Source organism: Cinclus cinclus, chromosome 10, assembly GCF_963662255.1.
Source record: "Cinclus cinclus chromosome 10, bCinCin1.1, whole genome shotgun sequence".
Classification (NCBI taxonomy): Eukaryota; Metazoa; Chordata; class Aves; order Passeriformes; family Cinclidae; genus Cinclus; species Cinclus cinclus.
The window spans coordinates 26142053-26166457 of record NC_085055.1 but is presented as its reverse complement, the minus strand read 5'-3'; positions in this window follow the sequence as shown (position 1 = coordinate 26166457).

Below are 24405 nucleotides of genomic sequence, written 5' to 3'. Positions count from 1 at the left end.
CCTTTTAGGCCCATTGGTGTCACAAGGGAACATTAGATTGTTAGCCTCCGTTGGGTCACAATGGTTCCTTGCTTCTATTAACTGCTGTGGCGTCGCAATGCATCCCATGCCCTTTAAGGCCACTGGGTGTTACAATGAATCATTTGAGACTTGGCCTCCATGGTGGCATAATGTTTCCATGTTTTTATTGGGCCCCATGCTTTTACAATTCACCCCTGGCCCTATTACAACCCCTGGTGTCACAATGGATCATTAGTTTGTTAGCCTGCATTGGGTCACAATGGTTCCTTGTTTCTCTTAACCTCTGTGGTGTCACAATGCATCCCATGCCGTTTTAGGCCACTTGATGTCACAATGAATCATTTGATTCTTGGCCTCCATGGTGTCATAATGGTTCCTTGTTTCTATTGGGCCCCATGCTGTCACAATTCATCCCTGGCCCTTTTACGACCCCTGGTGTCAAATGGGATCCTGGGATTATTAGCCTCCATTGGGTCACAATGGATCCTTGCTTCTCTTAACCCCTGTGGTGTCACAATGCATTCCATGCCCTTTTAGGCCACTTGATGTCACAATGAATCATTTGATTCTTGGCCTCCGCGGTGGCATAATACATCCTTGCTTCTATTGGTCCCCGTGATATAAAAATTCATCCCTGGCCCTTTTAGGCCCTTTGGTGTCAAAAGAAATCATTAGATTGTTGGCCTCCATTGGGTCACAATGGTTCCTTGCTTCTCTTAACCTCTGTGGTTTCACAATGCATTCCAAGCCCTTTTAGGCCACTTGGTCTTACAATGAACCATTTGATTCTTGGCCTCCATGGTGTCATAATGGTTCCTTGCTTCTATAGGTCCCCTTTCTGTCACAGTTCATCCCAGGTCATTTGCGCCCCCTGGTGTCAAAAGTGATTCTTAGATTGTTAGCCTCCTTTGGGTCACAATGGTTCCTTGCTTCTCTTAACCCCTGTGGAGTCGCAATGCATCCCATGCACTTTTAGGCCACTTGATGCCACAATGAATCATTTGATTCTTGGCGTCCATGGTGGCATAATAGATCCTTGCTTCTATTGGTCCCTGTGCTGTAAAAATCCATCACTGGGCCTATTACGACCCCTGGTGTCACAAGGGATCATTAGATTGTTAGCCTCCATAGGGTCAAAATGGATCCTTGCTTCTCTTAACCTCTGTGGTGTCACAATGCATCCCATGCCCTTTTAGGCCACTTGGTGTTACAATGAATCATTTGAGCCTTGGCCTCCAAGGTGTCATAATATTTCCTTGTTTTTTGGTGCCCCATGCTTTCACAATTCATCCCGTGCCCTATTACAACCCCTGGTGTCACAAGGGATCATTAGATTGTTAGCCTGCATTGGGTCACAATGGATCCTTGATTCTCTTAACCCCTGTGGTGTCACAATGCATCCCATGCCCTTTTAGGCCACATGATGTCACAATGAATTATTTGATTCTTTGCCTCCACGGTGGCATAATAGATCCTTGCTTCTATAGGCCCCCGTGCTGTAACAATTCATCCCTGGCCCTTTTAGGCCCATTGGTGTCACAAGGGACCATTAGATGGTTAGCCTGCATTGGGTCACAATGGTTCCTTGCTTCTCTTAACCTCTGTGGTGTCACAATGCATCCCATGCCCTTTTAGGCCACTTGATGTCACAATGAATAATTTGATTCTTGGCCTCCATGGTGGCATAATTCTACCAGGTTTTAATTGGGCCCCATGCTTTCACAATTCATCCCTGGCAATTTTAGGCCCATTGGTGTCACAAGGGATCATTAGATTGTTAGCCTCCATTGGGTCACAATGGTTGCTTTCTTCTCCTAACCCCTGTGGTGTCACAATGCATCCCATGCCCTTTTAGGCCACTTGATGTCACAATGAATCATTTGATTCTTGGCCTCCATGGTGGCATAATGGTTCCTTGTTTCTATTGGGCCCCATACTGTCACAATTCTTCCCTGGCCCTTATACGCCCCCTGGTGTCAAATGGGATTTTGGGATTTTTAGCCTGCATTGGGTCACAGTGGATCCTTGCTTCTCTTAACCCCTGTTGTGTCGCAATGCTTCCCATGCCCTATTAGGCCACATGATGTCACAATGAATCATTTGATTCTTGGCCTCCATGGTGGCATAATAGATCCTTGCTTCTATTGGTCCCCGTGCTGTAACAATCCATCCCTGGCCCTTTTTCTACCCCCTGGTGCCACAAGGGATCATTAGATTGTTATCCTGCATTGGGTCACAATGGTTCCTTGCTTCTCTTAACCCCTGAGGTGTCACAATGCATCCCATGCCCTTTTAGGCCACTTGATGTCACAATGAATCATTTGATTCTTGGTCTCAATGGTTGCATAATTGTACCAGGTTTTACTTGGCCCCCATGTTTTCACAATTCATCCCTGGCACTTTTAGGCCCATTGGTGTCAAAAGGGATCATTAGATTGTTAGCCTGCATTGGGTCACAATGGTTCCTTGCTTCTCTTAGCCCCTGTGGTGTCACAATGCATCCCATGCCCTTTTAGGCCACTTGATGTTACAATGAATCCTTTTATTCTTGGCCTTCATGGTGTAATAATTTTTTCTTGATTCTATTGGTCCCCGTGCTGTAACAATCCATCCGTCGCCATTTTTATACCCCCTGGTGCCACAAGGGATCATGAGATTGTTAGCCTGCATTGGGTCACAATGGTTCCTTGCTTCTCTTAACCTCTGTGGTGTCACAATGCATTCCAAGCCCTTTTAGGCCACTTGGTCTTACAATGAACCATTTGATTCTTGGCCTTCATGGTGTCATAATGGTTCCTTGCTTCTATTGGTCCCCGTGCTGTAACAATGCATCCCTGGCCCTTTTTATACCCCCTGGTGCCACAAGGGATCATTAGATTGTTAGCCTGCATGGGGTCACAATGGTTCCTTGCTTCTCTTAACCCCTGTGGTGTCCCAATGCATTCCAGGCCCTTTTAGGCCACTTGATATCACAATGAATCATTTGATTCTTGGCCTCCAAGGTGGCATAATAGATCCTTGCTTCTATTGGGCCCCATGCTGTCAAAATTCATCCCTGGCCCTTTTACGACCCCTGGTGTCAAAAGGGATCCTGGGATTATTACCCTCCGTTGGGTCACAATGGATCCTTGCTTCTCTTAACCCCTGTGGTGTCACAATGCATCCCATGCCCTTTTAGGCCACATGATGTCACAATGAATCATTTGATTCTTGGCCTCCATGGTGGCATAATTGATTCTTGCTTCTATTGGTCCCCGTGCTGTAACAATCCATCCCTGGCCCTTTTTATACCCCCTGGTGCCACAAGGGATCATTAGATTGTTAGCCTGCATTGGGTCACAATGGTTCCTTGCTTCTCTTAACCCCTGTGCTTTCACAATGCATCCCATCCCCTTTTAGGCCACGTGGTGTTACAATGAATCATTTGAGTCTTGGCCTCTATGGTGTCATAATTGTTCCTTGCTTCTATACGACCCCATGCTGTCAGAGTTCATCCGTGGTCCTTTTGTGCCCCTGGTGTCACAATGGGTCCTTAGATTGTTAGCCTGCATTGGGTCACAATGGTTCCTTGCTTCTCTTAACCCCTGTGGTGCCAAAATGCATCCCATGCCCTTTTAGGCCACTTGCTGTTACAATGAATCGTTTGAGTCTTGGCCTCTATGGTGTCATAATATTTCCATGTTTTATTGTGCCCCATGCTTTCACAATTCATCCCTGGTCCTATTACAACCCCTGGTGTCACAAGGGATCATTAGATTGTTAGCCTGCATTGGGTCACAATGGTTCCTGGCTTCTCCTAACACCTGTGGTGTCACAATGCATCCCATGTCCTTTTAGGCCACATGATGTCACAATGAATTGTTTGATTCTTGGCCTCCACGGTGGCAGAATCGATCCTTGCTTCTATTGGTCCCCGTGCTGTAACAATTCCTCCCTCTCCCTTTTAGGCCCATTGGTGTCACAAGGGATCATTAGATTGTTAGCCTGCATTGGGTCACAATGGTTCCTTGCTTCTCTTAACCCCTGTGGTGTCACAATGCATCCCATGCCCTTTTAGGCCACATGATGTCACAATGAATTATTTGATTCTTGGCCTCCACGGTGGCATAATAATTCCTTGCTTCTATTGGTCCCCATGATGAAACAATTCATCCCTGCCCCTTTTAGGCCCATTGGTGTCTCAAGGGATCATTAGATTTTTAGCCTGCATTGGGTCACAATGATTCCCTGCTTCTCTTAACCCCTGTGATGTCACAATGCATTCCATGCCATTTTAGGCCACTTGATGTTACAATGAATCATTTGATTCTTGTCCTCTATGGTGTCATAATGTTTCCATGTTTTTCTTGGGCCCCATGCTGTAACAATTCATCCCTGGCCGTTTTACAACACCTTGTGTGACAAGGGATCATTAGATTGTTAGCCTGCATTGGGTCACAATGGTTCCTTGCTTCTCTGAACCTCTGTGGTGTCACAATGCATTCCAAGCCCTTTTAGGCCACTTGGTCTTACAATGAACCATTTGATTCTTGGCCTTCATGGTGTCATAATGGTTCCTTGCTTCTATAGGTCCCCATGCTGTCCGAGTTCATCCGTGGTCTTTCTACGCCCCCTGGTGTCGAAAGGGATTCTTAGCTTGTTAGGCTGCATTGGGTCACAATGGTTCCTTGCTTCTCTTAACCTCTGTGGTGTCACAATGCATCCCATGCCCTTTTAGGCCACTTGATGTCACAATGAATCATTTGTTTCTTGGCCTCCATGGTGCCATAATAGATCCTTGCTTCTATTGGTCCCCGTGCTGTAACAATCCATCCCTGGCCCTTTTTATACCCCCTGGTATCAAAAGGGATTCTTAGATTGTTAGCCTGCATTGGGTCACAATGGTTCCTTACTTCTCTTAGCCCCTGTGGTGTCACAATGCATCCCATGCCCTTTTAGGCCACTTGGTTTTACAATGTATCGTTTGAGTCTTGGCCTCTATGGTGTCATAATATTTCCATGTTTGTATTGTGCCCCATGCTTTCACAATACATCCCTGGCTCTATTACAACCCCTGGTGTCACAACGGATCATTAGATTGTTAGCCTGCATTGGGTCACAATGGTTCCTGGCTTCTCTTATCCCCCGTTGTGTCACAATGCATCCCATGTCCTTTTAGGCCACTTGATGTCACAATGAATCATTTGATTCTTGTCCTCCATGGTGGCATAACTGTACCAGGTTTAATTGGGCCCCATGCTTTCACAAGACATCCCTGCCCCTTTTAGGCCCATTGGTGTCTCAAGGGATAATTAGATTGTTACCCCCCATTGGGTCACAATGGATCCTTCCATCTCTTAACCTCTGTGGTGTCACAATGCATTCCATGCCCTTTTAGGCCACTTGATGTCACAATGAATCATTTGATTCTTGGCCTCCATGGTGGCATAATTGTACCAGGTTTTAATTGGGCCCCATGCTTTCACAATACATCCCTGCCCCTTTTAGGCCCATTAGTGTCAAAAGGGATCATGAGATTGTTAGCCTGCATTGGGTCACAATGGTTCCTTGTTACTCTTAGCCTCTGTGGTGTCACAATGCATTCCAAGACCTTTTAGGCCACTTGGTCTTACAATGAACCATTTGATTCTTGACCTTCTTGGTGTCATAATGGTTCCTTGGTTCTATAAGTCCCCTTGCTGTCACAGTACCTCCGTGGTCCTTTTTATACCCCCTGGTGTCAAAAGGGATTCTTAGATTTTTAGCCTGCATTGGGTCACAATGGTTCCTTGCTTCTCTTAGCCCCCGTGGTGTCACAATGCATCCCATGCCCTTTTAGGACACATGATGTCACAATGAATTATTTGATTCTTGGCCTCCACGGTGGCATAATAGATCCTTGCGTCTATTGGTCCCCGTGCTGTAACAATCCATCCCTGGCCCTTTTTATACCCCCTGGTGCCACAAGGGATCATTAGATTGTTAGCCTGCATTGGGTCAGAATGGTTCCTTGCTTCTCTACGCCTCTGTGGTGTCACAATGCATTCCAAGCCCTTTTAGGCCACTTGGTCTTACAATGAACCATTTGATTCTTGGCCTTCATGGTGTCATAATGGTTCCTTATTTCTATTGGGCCCCATGCTGTCACAATTCATCCCTGGCCCTTTTACGCCCCCTGGTGCAAAAGGGATCCTGGGATTATTAGCCTCCATTGGGTCACAATGGATCCTTGTTTCTCTTAACCTCTGTGGTGTCACAATGCATCCCATGCCCTTTTAGGCCACTTGGTGTTACAATGAATCATTTGATTCTTGGCCTCTATGCTGTCATAATGCTTCGATGTTTTTCTTGGGCCCCATGCTTTAACAATTCATCCCTGGTCCTTTTACGCCCCCTGGTGTCAAATGGGATCCTGGGATTATTAGCCTGCATTGGGTCACAATGGTTCCTTGCTTCTTTTAACCCCTGTGGTGTCACAATGCATCACATGCCCTTTTAGGCCACTTGGTGTTACAATGAATCATTTGAGTCTTGGCCTCTATGGTGTCATAATAATTCCATGTTTTTATTTTGCCCTATGCTTTCACAATTCATCCCTGGCCCTATTACAAACCCTGGTGTCACAATGGATCATTAGATTTTTAGCCTCCATTGGGTCACAATGGTTCCTTGCTTCTCTTAACCTCTGTGGTGTCAAAATGCATTCCAAGCCCTTTTAGGCCACTTGTGTCACAATGAATCATTTGATTCTTGGCCTCCATGGTGTCATAAGGGTTCCTTGCTTCTTCTATAGGTCCCCATGCTGTCACAGTAAATCCGTGTTCCTTTTGCGCCCCCTGGTGTCAAAAGGGATTCTTAGATTGTTAGCCTGCATTGGGTCACAATGGTTCCTTGCTTCTCTTAAACTCTGTGGTGTCACAATGCATGCCATGTGCTTTTAGGCCACTTGATGCCACATTGAATCATTTGATTCTTGGCCTTCATGGTGTCATAATATTTCCTTGTTTCTATTGGGCCCCTTGGGGTCACAATTCATTCCTGGCCATTTTAGGCGCATTGGAGACACAATGGATCATTAGATTGTTAGCCTGCATTGGGTCACAATGGATCCTTGCTTCTCTTAACCTCTGTGCTGTCACAATGCATCCCATGCCCTTTTAGGCCACTTGATGTCACAATGAATCATTTGATTCTTGGCCTCCATGGTGGCGTAATTGTACCAGGTTTTAATTGGGCCCCATGCTTTCACAATACATCCCTGGCCATTTCAGGCCCCCTGGTGTCACAAGGGATCATTAGATTGATAGCCTGCATTGGGTTACAATGGTTCCTTGCTTCTCTTAGCCCCTGTGGTGTCACAATGCATGCCATGCCCTTTTAGGCCACTTGGTGTTACAATGAATAATTTGAGTCTTGGCCTCCATGGTGTCATAATGGTTCCTTGTTTCTATTGTTCCCCATGCTGTCACAATTCATCCTTGGCCCATTTACGCCCCCTGATGTCAAAAGGGATCCTGGGATTATTAGCCTCCATTGGGTCACAATGGATCCTTGCTTCTCTTAACCCCTGTGGTGTCACAATGCATCCCATGCCCTTTTAGGCCACTTGATGTCACAATGAATTATTTCATTCTTGGCCTCCACGGTGGCATAATAGATCCTTGCTTCTATTGGTCCCCGTGCTGTAACAATTCATCCCTGGCCCTTTTAGGCCCATTGCTGTCTCAAGGGATATTTAGATTGTTAGCCTCCATTGGGTCACAATGGATCCTTTCTTCTCTTAATCTCTGTGGTGTCACAATGCATCCCATGCCCTTTTAGGCCACTTGATGTCACAATGAATCATTTGATTCTTGGCCTCCATGGTGTCATAAGGGTTCGTTGTTTCTATTGGGCCCCATGCTGTCACAATTCATCCCTGGCCCTTTTACGACCCTGGTGTCAAAAGGGATACTTGGATTATTAGCCTCCATTGGGTCACAAAGAATCCTTGCTTCTCTTAACCCCTGTGTTGTCACAATGCATCCCATGCCCTTTTAGGCCACTTGATGTCACAATGAATCATTTGATTCTTGGCCTCCATGGTGGCATAATAGATCATTGCTTCTTTTGGTCCCCGTGCTGTAACAATCCATCCCTGGCCCTTTTTATACCCCCTGGTGCCACAAGGGATCATTAGAGGGTTAGCCTGCGTTGGGTCACAATGGTTCCTTGCTTCTCTTAGCCCCAGTGGTGTCACAATGCATCCCATGCCCTTTTAGGCCACTTGATGTCACAATGAATCATTTGATTCTTGGCCTCCATGGTGGCATAATTGTACCAGGTTTTAATTGGGCCCCATGCTTCCACAATTCATCCCTGGCCCTTTTAGGCCCCCTGGTGTCACAAGGGATCATTAGATTGTTAGCCTCCATTGGGTCACAATGGATCCTTGCTTCTCTTAACCTCTGTGGTGTCAAAATGCATTCCAAGCCCTTTTAGGCCACTTGTGTCACAATGAATCATTTGATTCTTGGCCTTCATGGTGTCATAAGGGTTCCTTGCTTCTTCTATAGGTTCCCATGCTGTCAGAGTTCATCCGTGTTCCATTTGCGCCCCCTGGTGTCAAAAGGGATTCTTAGATTGTTAGCCTGCATTGGGTCACAATGGTTCCTTGCTTCTCTTAAACTCTGTGGTGTCACAATGCATGCCATGTGCTTTTAGGCCACTTGATGCCACATTGAATCATTTGATTCTTGGCCTTCATGGTGTCATAATATTTCCTTGTTTCTATTGTGCCCCTTGGGGTCACAATTCATTCCTGGCCATTTTAGGCGCATTGGAGACACAATGGATCATTAGATTGTTAGCCTGCATTGGGTCACAATGGTTCCTTGCTTCTCTTAACCTCTGTGGTGTCACAATGCATTCCAACACCTTTTAGGCCACTTGGTCTCTACAATGAACCATTTGATTCTTGGCCTTCATGGTGTCATAATGGTTCCTTGCTTCTATATGTCCCCATGCTGTAACAATCCATCCCTGGCCCTTTTCGACCCATTGGTGTCACAATGGATCATTAGATTGTTAGCCTGCATTGGGTCACAATGGTTCCTTGCTTCTCTTAACCTCTGTGGTGTCACAATGCATCCCATGCCCTTTTAGGCCACTTGGTGTCACAATGAATCATTTGAGTCTTGGCCTCCATGGTGTCATAATGGTTCCTTGTTTCTATTGTTCCCCATATTGTCACAATTCATCCTTGGCCCATTTACGCCCCCTGATGTCAAAAGGGATCCTGGGATTATTAGCCTCCATTGGGTCACAATGGATCCTTGCTTCTCTTAACCCCTGTGGTGTCACAATGCATCCCATACCCTTGTAGGCCACTTGATGTCACAATGAATCATTTGATTCTTGGCCTCCATGGTGGCATAATAGATCCTAGCTTCTATTGGTCCCCGTGCTGTAACAATCCATCCCTGGCCCTTTTTATACCCCCTGGTGTCAAAAGGGATTCTCAGATTGTTAGCCTGCATTGGGTCACAATGTTTCCTTGCTTCTCTTAACCCCTGTGGTGTCACAATGCATCCCATGCCCTTTTAGGCCACTTGATGTCACAATGAATCATTTGATTCTTGGCCTCCATGGTGGCATAATAGATCCTTGTTTCTATTGGTCCCCGTGCTGTAACAATCCATCCCTGGCCCTTTTTATACCCCCTGGTGCCACAAGGGATCATGAGATTGTTAGCCTGCATTGGGTCACAATGGTTCCTTGCTTCTCTTAACCTCTGTGGTGTCACAATGCATTCCAAGCCCTTTTAGGCTACTTGGTCTTACAATGAACCATTTGATACTTGGCCTTCATGGTGTCATAACGGTTCCTTGCTTCTATTGGTCCCCACGCTGTCACAGTTCATCCGTGGTCCTTTTTCGTCCCCTGGTGTCAAAAGGGATTCTTAGATTGTTAGCCTGCATTGGGTCACAATGCTTCCTTGCTTCTCTTAACCCCTGTGGTGTCACAATGCATCCCATGCCCTTTAGGCCACTTGATGTCACAATGAATCATTTGATTCTTGGCCTCCATGGTGGCATAATTGTACCAGGTTTTACTTGGGCCCCATGCTTTCACAATTCATCCCTGCCCCTTTTAGGCCCATTGGTGTCACAAGGGATCATTAGACATTTAGCCTGCATTGGGTCACAATGGTTCCTTGCTTCTCTTAACCCCTGTGGTGTCACAATGCATCCCATGCCCTTTTAGGCCACTTGATGTCACAATGAATCATTTGATTCTTGGCCACCATGGTGTCATAATAGTTCCTTGTATCTATTGGGCCCCATACTGTCACAATTCATTCCTGGACCTTTTACGCCCCCTGGTGTCAAAAGGGATCCTGGGATTATCAGCCTCAATCGGGTCACAATGGATCCTTGCTTCTCTTAACCCCTGTGGTGTCACAATGCATCCCATGCCCTTTTCGACCACTTGATGTCACAATGAATCGTTTGAGTCTTGGCCTCCATGGTGGCATAATAGATCCTAGCTTCTATTGATCCCCGTGCTGTAACAATCCATCCCTGGCCCTTTTTATACCCCCTGGTGTCAAAAGGGATTCTCAGATTGTTAGCCTGCATTGGGTCACAATGTTTCCTTGCTTCTCTTAACCCCTGTGGTGTCACAATGCAACCCATGCCCTTTTTGCCACTTGATGCCACAATGAATCGTTTGATTCTTGGCCTCCATGGTGGCAGAATAGATCCTTTATTCTATTGGTCCCCGTACTGTAACAATCCATCACTGGGCCTTTTACGGCCCCTGGTGTCTCAAGGGATCATTAGATTGTTAGCCTGCATTAGGTCACAATGGTTCCACACTTCTCTTAGCCCCTGTGGTGCCACAATGCATCCCATGCCCTTTTAGGCCACTTGCTGTTACAATGAATCGTTTGAGTCTTGGCCTCTATGGTGTCATAATATTTCCATGTTTTATTGTGCCCCATGCTTTCACAATTCATCCCTGGCCCTATTACAACCCCTGGTGTCACAAGGGATCATTAGATTGTTAGCCTGCATTGGGTCACAATGGTTCCTTGCTTCTCTTAACCTCTGTGGAGTCACAATGCATCCCATGCCCTTTTAGGCCACTTGATGTCACAATGAATCATTTCAATCTTGGCCTGCATTGTGTCATAATGTTTCCTTGTTTCTATTGGGCCCCATGCTGTCACAATTCATCCCTGGCCCTTTTACGCCCCCTGTTGTCAAATGGGATCCTGGGATTATTAGCCTCCATTGGGTCACAATGGTTCCTTGCTTCTCTTAACCCCTGTGGTGTCACAATGCATCCCATGCCCTTTTAGGCCACTTGATGTCACAATGAACCATTTGATTCTTGGCCTTCATGGTGTCATAATGGTTCCTTGCTTCTACAAGTCCCCATGCTGTCCGAGTTCATCTGTGGTCCTTTTGCGCCTCCTGGTGTCAAAAGGGATTCATAGATTGTTAGCCTGCATTGGGTCACAATGTTTCCTTGCTTCTCTTTACCTCTGTGGTGTCACAATGCATCCCATACGCTTTTAGGCCCCTTGGTCGTTCAATGAATCATTTGATTCTTGGCCTTCATAGTGTCATAATGGTTCCTTGCTTCTATAGGTCCCCATGCTGTCACAGTTCATCCCTGTTCCTTTTGCGTCCCCTGGTGTCAAAAGGGATTCTTAGATTAATACCCCCATTCTGTCACAATGGTTCCTTAGTTTCCTTAATCCCTGAGGTGTCACAATGCATCCCATGCCCTTTTAGGCCACTTGATGTCACAATGAATCATTTGATTCTTGGCCTCCATGGTGTCATAATAGTTCCTCGCTTCTTTTGGGCCCCATGCTTTCACAATTCATCCCTGGCCCTTTTACAACCCCTGGTGTCACAAGGGATCATTACATTGTTTGCCTGCATTGGGTCACAATGGTTCCTTGCTCCTCTTAACCCCTGTGGTGTCACAATGCATCCCAATCACTTTTAAGCCACTTGATGTCACAATGAATTATTTGATTCTTGGCCTCCATGGTGGCATAATAGATCCTTGCTTCTATTGGTCCCCGTGCTGTAGCAATTCATCCCTGGCCCTTTTAGGCCCATTGGTGTCACAAGGGATCATTAGATTGTTAGCCTGCATTGGGTCACAATGGTTCCTTGCTTCTCTTAACCTCTGTGGTGTCACAATGCATTCCAAGCCCTTTTAGGCCACTTGGTTTTACAATGAACCATTTGATTCTTGGCCTTCATGGTGTCATAATGGTTCCTTGCTTCTATAGGTCCCCATGCTGTCAGAGTTCATCCGTGGTCCTTTTGCGCCCCGTGGTGTCAAAAGGGATTCTTAGATTGTTAGTCTGCATTGGGTCACAATGCTTCCTTGCTTCTCTTAACCTCTGTGGTGTCACAATGCATTCCAAGACCTTTTTGGCCACTTGGTTTTACAATGAACCATTTGATTCTTGGCCTTCATGGTGTCATAATGGTTCCTTGCTTCTATAAGTCCCTATGCAAACAGAGTTCATCCATGGTCCTTTTGCGCCCCCTGGTGTCACAAGGGATCATTAGATTGTTAGCGTGCATTGGGTCACAATGGTTCCTTACTTCTCTTAACCTCTGTGGTGTCACAATGCATCCCATGCCCTTTTAGGCCACTTGATGTCACAATGAATCATTTGATTCTTGGCCTGCATGGTGTCATAATGGTTCCTTGTTTCTATTGGTCCCCATGCTGTCACAATTCATTCCTGGCCCTTTTACGCCCCCTGGTGTCAAAAGGGATCCTGGGATTATTAGCCTTCATTAGGTCACAATGGATCCTTGCTTCTCTTAACCTCTGTTGTGTCACAATGCATCCCATGCCCTTTTAGGCCACTTGATGTCACAATGAATCATTTGATTCTTGTCCTCCATGGTGGCATAATAGATCCTTGCTTCTATTGGTCCCCTTGCTGTAACAACCCATCCCTGGCCCTTTTTAGGTCACCTGGTTCCACAAGGGATTCTTAGATTGTTAGCCTGCATTGGGTAGCAATGGTTCCTTGCTTCTCTTAACCCCTGTGGTGTCACAATGCATCCCATGCCCTTTTAGGCCACTTGGTGTTACAATGAATCATTTGATCTTGGCCTCTATGGTGTCATAATATTTCCATGTTTTTATTGTGCCCCATGCTTTAACAATTCATCCCTGGCCCTTTTAGGCCCATTGGTGTCACAATGGATCATTAGATTGTTAGCCTGCATTGGGTCACAATGGTTCCTTGCTTCTCTTAACCTCTGTGGTGTCACAATGCATTCCAAGAAATTTTAGGCCCCTTGGTCTTACAATGAACCATTTGATTCTTGGCCTTCATGGTGTCATAATGGTTCCTTGCTTCTATAGGTCCCCATGCTGTCAGAGTTCATCCGTGGTCCTTTTGCGCCCCCTGGTGTCAGAAGGGATTCTTAGATTGTTAGCCTGCATTGGGTCACAATGGTTCCTTGTTTCTCTTAACCCCTGTGGTGTCACAATGCATCCCATGCCCTTTTAGGCCACTTGATGTCACAATGAATCATTTGATTCTTGGCCTCCACGGTGGCATAATAGATCCTTGCTTCTATTGGTGCCCGTGCTGTAACAATACATCACTGGCCCTTTTTATACTCCCTGGTGCCACAAGGGATCATTAGATTGTTAGCCTGCTTTGGGTCACAATGGTTCCTTGCTTCTCTTAACCCCTGTGGTGTCACAATGCATCCCATGCCCTTTTTAGGCCACTTGGTGTTACAATGAATCATTTGAGTCTTGGCCTCTATGGTGTCATAATATTTCCATGTTTTTATTGTGCCCCATGCTTTCACAATTCATCCCTGGCCCTTTTACAACACCTTGTGTGACAAGGGATTATTAGATTGTTACCCTCCCTTGGGTCACAATGGTTCCTTGCTTCTCTTAACCTCTGTGGTGTCACAATGCATCCCATGCCCTTTTAGGACACTTGATGTCACAATGAATCATTTGATTCTTGGCCTCCATGGTGGCATAATTGTACCCGGTTTTAATTGGGCCCCATGCTTTCACAATTCATTCCTGGCCCTTTTAGGCCCATTGGTGTCACAAGGGATCATTAGATTGTTAGCCTGCATTGGGTCACAATGGTTCCTTGCTTCTCTTAACCTCTGTGGTGTCACAATGCCTCCCATGACCTTTTAGGCCACTTGGTGTTACAATGAATCATTTGAGTCTTGGCCTCTATGGTGTCATAATATTTCCATGTTTTTATTGTGCCCCATGCTTTCACAATTCATCCCTTGCCCTTTTGCTCGATCCCAAAGAGTAAAACACAAATCAACAAAGTTGTTTTGTGCGGTGCTTTATTCAGGGCCCGGGGACCTGAGGACTAGCGTCCAAGTCAAAGTCCCAACCCCTTAGTGAATCTTACACAGTTTTATGCCCTTTTACAAATCTTGCTTCACCATGGCTACATGCTATGGTCCACATGCTTCACATCAAAGGCAGCAGTCATTTTCGAGATAACATTTCTAAAGGTTATAACTCTTGCACGCCTGCCTAAGTTAAGACAATAAGATACCTTTCTAACGGTTATAAATCCTACATGCTTGTCTAAACTAGAACTATAGATTAATCCCACACCTGTTTATTGTACTTCATCAGTAAATTCCCTACTGTTTCTATAAATAACCAGTTGGTCCTTCTTCGCCCCACTGGCCCTTAACTCATTATTCTGTAGTTCAGCACATTCCCAGGCTTAGTTCCCAGGGCCTACCTTGTACTAGCTACAAACTGCAGCCTTAGCATTACTAACACTAACTATTAAATCTATATGTATATGCTAACAACTCCCCCCTTTTGAGCATCCTTCAATCTTCTGCAAGGATGCTCAACTTCTTCCCTCCATTCTTCATGTAACCGTCTCTAAGCACGAAGGAGGCGGTGTATTCCCAGCCGGTTGTCCGTTCCTGGTCATAGCCTTCATTATTCTCCGGGTATGAATTCCTTCTCTGGTGATTACTCCTAGAAGACATCTGTAAACTCCATACATAACTCCAATTAATATCAACAGTATTATTGCATATTGAACAATTGAGGATATCCAACCAGAGACCTGGATCCCTAAAGAGCTGAATATTGCTCCAATCCGGTTATGTTTCGCATGTTTTGCTATTTCCCTAGTTTTAGATTCAATATTCTCCAATTGATCTATATCTTTTTCTACTTTGTCACATTTGGGATATGAATACAGCAATGATCTGTTTTCCCATGCAGATATCCACTAACTCCATGCTCTCTTAGTAACAGCATATCTAATGCCATCCGGTTTTGCAATGTCATCCGAGTAGTTGCCTGAAAATGTGAATTTAAATCTTTAAATCCCTTCTTGGTGTCTGCTGCTAATCTTTTGGTCTGTCCCAGGAGTCTATACAACATTTCCCTATTTCGATATGTGGAGATAGGTGCAAATAAAGATTCTAGTGCCCATCCGAATTTTACTCCCCCTGACGGTTCATGCCACTCATTTTCTTCAATAATTTCATCTCCTATGTCTCTCCTTTGCCTGGCCTGTATTTCTTGTTTATTAAATTTAGATTGTTTCCAGAACGGACATAAGGTAGGAACTCCTAAAGTTATTTGAGTTACCATCCCATCGATCGGTATATGAGTGGTCCATTTCCCATGTCCCATTACCCAGACCAAGTTACCAGGGCTTCTGAATGTGGTAGTTTTGCAATCTACTTGTTTGTTACCGGCCATCTCTCCCCTAATTGTATGATTGTACCCTCTACATTCACATCCCCACTTGAGTAACACTCTTACTGGTACCAAACCTATTTCTGCTTCAGGAGTATCACAAGTAATAACTCGTGAACAATTCCATATCTCTGTTGTCCCAGTTGATGTCCTCTGAGCTGTCTCTGTTGTCAGTACTCTAGTATAGGTCTGGTTCTTATTTCCTATCCATTGAATGCACCAATTCACGGTTCCTAGGTAACTATATGTCTCTAATAAACTTGGTCCCCAAATTGCTCCCCAATCGTCTTCTAAAGACTGTGATTGTGTAATGTTTTGACATACTTCTTCATTTCTCGTGCGTTTTACCTGCATCCAAACCTTATTACAGGGTTCCCTTATTGGTCCTTCCACAATGCATTTGTTCATTTTACTAACCCACGCATAGTAGCCTGGCATTTGCTGGCAATCTTTTTCCAACATATTCCTAATTAATTGGCATCCTTCCTTCTTTTCTACATACTCCTTTGGTATCAATTTACAACTCCAAGTAAAATCCACAAATGCCCTGGGTAAAGTTTTTACTGGGTTGATACCCCACGGTATCGGCTCCCCGGCTGCCTGTGGTAAAGGTAAACAGGCTGTAATCGAGGAAACATTCTGCACTTTGCCAAAGTCCCGAATTAATCCTACTATCAAATTTTCCTGTTCCTGACTGCGGGGAAATGTTACATCTATAGCTCGAGTTCTTCTGTGAGTTCCTCTGATGCTATTAAGATAAACTGCAGTTATTCCATGTCCCCGCCCACTATAGACCCCACGTTGGCCAGTGATTCCACCTCTCAAATGCGACCAAGCCCTGACGTTTCGTATTCCAAAGTCACCCATTTCTCCACATGAGACTATACACAAGTATCTACTTCCGAATTTCCCAATCTTCAGATCAGTAATATTTAACCATCCTCCTCCCACGGTTCCTTCGGACCACCAGCTAACTCCTTCGCTGATTTGATTCCACATTCCCTGAGAATTTTCCCTCCACCACTTAACTTGTATCCCATATTCACACTCGTTTTCCAATCGGAAAGTACAATTCATTCGCAAAGGAGGACTGTCCCACATGTCTACATAGGTTGAGGTTGGAATGACCTCAACATCCCCCTTCTTGGTACCATCCCCTAATAATGACATTACCCGTAATTTCAAGTCACCGTAGTCGAAACTATCTCTGATCCAGACTCCACATAAATACTTGTCTTCAGATCCCAATGTTACATTTATCAATTGTAGGGTAGTGTTTCCCATTTGTGTTTTCATATCCCAAGTTGTGACAATACCTGTGTCTACCCAATCCATATCCTTTTTCCATCTTACATTGACTTCTTCGGATCCAGCTCCCTGGTCATCGGTGAATGAACAAGTCAGATTTACATTCATTCCTTCAACCGCCATAATCACCGGCTCTGATGTGGACCCTCCCATGATTCCTTCAAGGGGTCCGTGCTCCAGTTCTTTACATACACCCGGTCTCCTGGTTGGATGTCATGGACTGGATTTTCCAGCGGCAGAGGGCGGTTCCACTGCAAAGCACCTCTCAAAGCTGTAAGAGTCTTGTTAAGAGATAGAACATAGTTAAAGAGCATTTGGTCCCCAACCACTCGAGGATCACCTTTTAATGTTGTTGCATGATATGGTCTGCCATATAGTATTTCATATGGACTTACTCCTACCTTTTCCCTGGGTTTAATCCTGATTCTTAACAAAGCCAATGGTAATGCTTGCGGCCATTGAATCTTAGCTTCTTGACAGATTTTCTTAATCTGACCTTTCAATGTCTGATTCATTCTTTCTACCTGCCCACTTGATTGAGGTCTCCATGGGGTATGTAAATTCCATTTAACATCAAGCACTCGTGCTATGTTTTGTACTATTCCGGCCACAAAATGTGGTCCCCTATCTGATGAAATTCCCAGGGGTACTCCAAACCTAGGAATAATTTCCCTTAATAAAGTTTTGACCACCTCCTTAGCCTGGTTAGTTCTGCACGGAAAAGCCTCGGGCCATCCCGAAAAAGTACATACATATGCCAGAAGGTATCTGTACCCTGAGCCCTGGGCAACTCTGAAAAGTCAACCTGCCAATAATCACCTGGCTCTGGTCCTACCTGTAATTTTCCTAATTGAATCTGCTTCCTCACTACGGGATTGTTCTTTATACAGACTGGGCACATTGCATTAACTCGTTTAGCTAAAGTCAACATCTGGTTAGAAATGATTTCTTTCTTTAAAAATTTAACCAATACCTCTGCCCCCCAGTGACATTTGTTGTGTTCTGCTTCTAAAATTATTTTCATGATCTTGACAGGTACTAATACTTGCCCTATGTCGGTCACATACCACCCTAACGCGTTCTTCTGGGCATTCACAAGTCTGGCCAGTCTTTCATCTTCTAAGGAGTAATTGGGCTTCTGCTCTAGGTGAGGAGTGACTGGGCTTACCTTTGTCGGAATCAATGCCAATTGTGTCCAAACCTCACGTGCCACTTTCCGAGCAGTAGCATCTGCTAGATTATTTCCTTGGAAAATTTTCCCTTCTTCCTTCTGATGTCCTCTCACATGCATTACTGCTACTGCAGCTGGTTTATGCACAGCATCCAAAAGAGATAGGATTTCGTTTCGATGTTTTATAGATGTCCCTTGAGAACTTAACAGTCCTCTTTCTTTCCATAATGCTCCATGGACATGCAGAAGTCCAAATGCATATTTAGAGTCAGTCCATATATTTACCTTCTTTCCTTACCTTCTCAAAACCAAGGCGCGAATCAAAGCCACAATCTCTGCTTTCTGCGCTGATGTTCCCGGGGTGAGGGCTTTAGCTTCCACGACCTGGAGAAGCGTTACCACCGCATAACCCGCGTACCTGGTCCCATTCTCGACGAAACTGGATCCATCTGTAAACAGTTCCCAGTCCGGAGACTCCAATGGCACGTCTTTCAGGTCAGTGCGGCTAGCAAAGACTTGTTCAATGAATTCTACACAGTCGTGGGTCAATTCACCTTCTTCCTGCTCACTGTGGAGAAATTCTGCTGGATTGATATGGTTAGTTACTTTTAGCTCAACATCATCTTGTTCCCTTAATATTGCTTGATATTGCAACATTCTGCTGGAGGACAACCAATGCCCCCCTTTTTATTCCAGAACTGTTATCACCATGTGAGGCACAAACACTTCTATTTTCTTACCCAAAGTCAATTTTCTTGATTCCTGAATCAATAGTACAGTAGCTGCCACGGCTCGCAAACAGGACGGCCATCCAGAGCTGACTGCATCTAGTTGTTTCGAAAAATAGCCGACCGGACGCTTCCATGATCCCAGCTTTTGTGTCAGTACTCCTAAAGCCAGTCTCTGTCTCTCATTTACATATAATTGAAAGTCCTTGGTTAAATCAGGTAGTCCCAATGCCGGGGCTTCTTCTAGTGCTTGCTTTAGCCCTTGGAATGCATTCTGCTGTGGCTTGTCCCACCGTAACTGTGTCTCTTTTAGTGCCTCATATAAGGGTTTGGCCAGGAGTCCGAAATTCGGGATCCACAGCCGGCACCATCCTACCATTCCTAGAAAGGATCTTAGTTCCTGATGATTTCGGGGAATAGGTATGGTGCAGATGGCTTCAATTCTATTTGCCCCTAATCGCCTTACTCCTTGTGTTATTTCACAGCCCAAATATAACACACTTGTCCGGATGAGCTGGGCCTTTTCTTTCGAGACCCGATATCCAGCCTGGCCTAGCATGTTCAATAAGCCTATAGTTAAATTCAGGCAAATGTCCCTTTCTTCTGTGGCCAGGAAAATGTCATCTGCATATTGAAGTATTACATGAGAAAAGGGAGATTCTTTTACCTGTGTTGTTTTCCATTCTTCCAATTCCTTGGCTAACTGGTTCCCAAATATTGTGGGGGAATTCTTGAATCCTTGCGGAAGTCATGTCCAAGTAAGCTGTTTCTTCCGGCCAGAGTCAGGGTCTTCCCACTCGAATACAAAATATTTCCTACTTTCAAATGCCAGAGGGATGCAGAAGAAAGCGTCTTTTAAATCAATTACTGTAAACCATTGAAATCTTTCAGACACAGATGTTAACAAAGTATAGGGGTTTGCCACCACTGGGTGGATATCCTTGGTTATATTATTTATAGCTCTCAGATCCTGAACTAACCTATATTTACCATTGGGTTTTCGTACTGGAAAAATTGGGGTATTAAATTCTGACTCACATTCTTGCAAAATACCTTGGATTAAGAATTGAGCAATCATGGGGGCTACTCCTTTCCTAGCTTCTAACTTAATCGGATATTGTCTAATCCTTACCGGTTGGACTCCCTCCTTTAGCTCAACCACTACTGGTTGAGCTGCCTTAGACTTACCTGGAGTGCCGGTTTCCCAAACCCAAGGTACCACTGCCTGTTCAACCTCTTCAGGAATTGGGGTGGGCTCTACCTCCTTAATCACAAATAGTCTAGATATCTCTTTATCAGGAATTTCTAATTTCACTCGTCCTCCTTCAAATAATATTCTCACGTTTAGAAGAGATAACAGATCTCTTCCAAACAGTGGCTCTGGGCAATTAGGCATATACAGGAATTGATGATCAAATTCTTTTCCCCCGAATTTTATGTCTAACGGCTGCAAAAATGTCCTCTCTTCTACTTGCCCAGTTGCCCCTATTACTTGAATTTTTACACCACTTAATAACCCTAATTTTGTATTCAAAACCGAATGTGTTGCTCCCGTATCAACTCTAAATTCTCGTTCTTGTCCCCCTACCTCCAATACTACCTTCAGATCCTGATCTAGTCAGCTCTGATTTTGATAGTTGCCTAACACAAATGCTTGAGCGACATCTACCGGCCCTGTGGTAGCTCCTGCGTTTCCCATAGAATTTACATTTCCCACATTACCCATTCCCCATTTGACTGGACATTCATTTTTCCAGTGTCCTAACTGTCTGCAGAAGGCGCATTGATTAGGACCCAATCTTCCTTGCCCCCCGAAGGGATTTCCCAATCCTCCCATTGCTCCCCTTCCCAAATTCTGCTGAATTATGCCCCTTCCTCGACCCATACCACCCCGGCCCCATCCTTGTCCTCTTGGGCTTCCTCCCGTAGCGTGTTGCAATACTGCTAAAATATTTGCCTGATGTCTCTTTGCTGTCTCTTTTTCTCTATTATTATATACCTTCCATGCCACTTCTAGCATTTTCTCTAGGTTCCGAGTGTCCTCCCCTTCTAACTTTTGCAGCTTTTTCCTAATATCATCCTGAGATTGCCCCATAAAAATCAAAGCCAACTGTAATTTCCCTGCCTCCCCGTCAACCTCTAAATTAGTAAATCTGTGTGCAGTTTCCTTCAGCAGCTCCAGGAATGCTGATGGGGACTCACTTTTATCCTGTCTTGTGGAATACAGTTTTGACCAATTCATTGTTTTTGGCATCCCCGTTCTAATCCCTTCTATTATTAATTCTTGATAAACTTGAAGTCTTTTCCAACCCCGACTGGTGTTAGGATCCCACCCGGGGTCCTCTCTCGGGACCAAGTCATTTAGAGTTCCATCCATCATTTGTACCCTCAACATTTCCCTGGCTCGTTCTGTCATTGCCCGTAACACCATCTCCTTCTCGGTTGAATCCATCAATGTATCTAGTAACACCTGTAAATCATTCCAATCAGGATTTTGTGTTTTTATTATCATTTTTACCACTCGAGCAACCTTGTCCGGATCCTCCCAGTATGACCCTGCTGCTTGTTTCCAAATTATCAGATCCCCAGGTGAGAACGGGACTTTAATAACCACCTTCTCACCCTGAGGTCCCATAGCTTCCCTTAAAGGGGCTATCAGTTGGGGTTTTTCCCTATTTTTCCTCCCTTGTCTAGTTCTTTCTGCAATAGGGGTTCTCGGTATATTACGGGTATGACCAGGAGATGGCTCCCCAGGACAAGGTATTATCGATTCCTGGGAGCCCTTCCCCATTTCTGGGGTTTGTATTATTTCTCTTTCTTCTTTATCACTATCTTCCTCTTCCGAAGCTAATTCTGCAGGAGGGGCACTAGGAGCTACAAGCAAAGATAGGTCCTCTTCCTGGCTTGTCAGCTTTGTCAAACAACCATTACACCTATTCCTTTGCCTACAACCTTGACAATTTTGTTCCTCTACCTGTAATACCATAATACCACATTCTTTCTGCCATTCGGGTTTGCCTTTTAGGGTATAAAACAAATCCAAATAAGGAATCTCATCCCATTTTTCATTTTCCCGTAAAAACTGCATTAACGGGGATATCACACCAGGGTCAATAGACCCATTAAGGGGCCACCCTGAACTTCCAGTTTCATATTGTGGCCACCAATGATTACAATAGTCAATCATCCTTTCCCTTTTTAACTCTTAATGGAACCCTTCTCTTTTCCAATGCACCAACAAACATCCTAACGGAGTATTTTCCGGAACCTTTTCATTAGATTGAACCAAAGCTTTAAACGTTTTAAATGGCATCATAATAACACAATCACACAATACTATCTCACAAACACACTTCCAACAGTCACAGCTACAACAGATATTGATTATCAAATTATTAACCAATAAACCAACAGATACTGATTATCGAATTATTAACCAACAAACCAACAGACACTGATTATCGAATTATTAACCAACAAACCAACAGACACTGATTATCAAATTATTAACCAACAAACCAAGAGACAGTCATTATCAAATTACTAACCAATAAACCAACAGACACTGATTATCAAATTATTTAACCAACAAACCAACAGACAGTGATTATCAAATTATTAACCAACAAACCAATAACCAACCAAACCTGCCACTTCTCGACGCCGCGATGGGCAAGTGCCGATCCTGCGCAGCTTTCGCCGCGTCTAACGGTCGGCGCCTAGGCTTTACCAACCAGAGACGTCTTCTGCCCAACCCTGCGAGGATCGCCGCCTCGACTTATCAGGCAGGCACCTAAACCAAATAATAAAGCACCTTCGGGCTTACCTGTTACAGTTGTCCGTCAGGCGCGGGGTCGGGCGCGGGTCGATGACTCCCCAGGAATCACCTGGTGCTGGCGTGGAGTGGATCAGCTCGCAAACCGCCCCAGCCACCTCCGGAGTCCTGCCGCGGTCGCCAAAAACTGCTGCCCGATCCCAAAGAGTAAAACACAAATCAACAAAGTTGTTTTGTGCGGTGCTTTATTCAGGGCCCGGGGACCTGAGGACTAGCGTCCAAGTCAAAGTCCCAACCCCTTAGTGAATCTTACACAGTTTTATACCCTTTTACAAATCTTGCTTCACCATGGCTACATGCTATGGTCCACATGCTTCACATCAAAGGCAGCAGTCATTTTCGAGATAACATTTCTAAAGGTTATAACTCTTGCACGCCTGCCTAAGTTAAGACAATAAGATACCTTTCTAACGGTTATAAATCCTACATGCTTGTCTAAACTAGAACTATAGATTAATCCCACACCTGTTTATTGTACTTCATCAGTAAATTCCCTACTGTTTCTATAAATAACCAGTTGGTCCTTCTTCGCCCCACTGGACCTTAACTCATTATTCTGTAGTTCAGCACATTCCCAGTCTTAGTTCCCAGGGCCTACCTTGTACTAGCTACAAACTGCAGCCTTAGCATTACTAACACTAACTATTAAATCTATATGTATATGCTACCAGCCTTTTTTACAACACCTTGTGTCAAAAGGGATCATTAGATTCTTAGCCTCCCTTGGGTCACAATGGTTCCTAGATTCTCTTAATCTCAGTGGTGTCACAATGCATCCCATGCCCTTTTAGGCCACTTGATGTCACAATGAATCATTTGATTCTTGGCCTCCATGGTGTCATAATAGTTCCTTGTATCTATTGAGCCCCATGCTGTCACAATTCATTCCTGGGCGTTTTACGCCGCCTGGTTTCAAAAGGGATCCTGGGATTATTAGCCTCCTTTGGGTCACAATGGATCCTTGCTTCTCTAAACCCCTGTGCTGTCACAATGCATCCCATGCCCTTTTAGGCCACTTGATGTCACAATGAATTATGTGATTCTTGGCCTCCACGGTGGGATAATAGATCCTTGCTTCTATTGGTCCCCGTGCTGTAATAATTCATCCCTGGCCCTTTTAGGCCCATTGGTGTCAAAAGGGATCATTAGATTGTTAGCCTGCATTGGGTCACAATGGTTTCTTGCTTCTCTTAACCTCTGTGGTGTCACAATGCATTCCAAGACATTTTAGGCCACTTGGTCTTACAATGAACCATTTGATTCTTGGCCTTCAAGGTGTCATAATATTTCCTTGTTTTTATGGTGCCACATGCTTTCACAATTCATCCCTGGCCCTATTACAACCCCTGGTGTCACAAGGGATCATTAGATTGTTAGCCTGCATTGGGTCACAATGGTTCCTTGCTTCTCTTAACCCCTGTGGTGTCACAATGCATCCCATGCCCTTTTAGGCCACTTGATGTCACAATGAATCATTTGATTCTTGGCCACCATGGTGGCATAATAGATCCTTGCTTCTATTGGTCCCCGTGCTGTAACAATCCATCCCTGGCCATTTTAGGCCCCCTGGTGTCACAAGGGATCATTAGATTGTTAGCCTC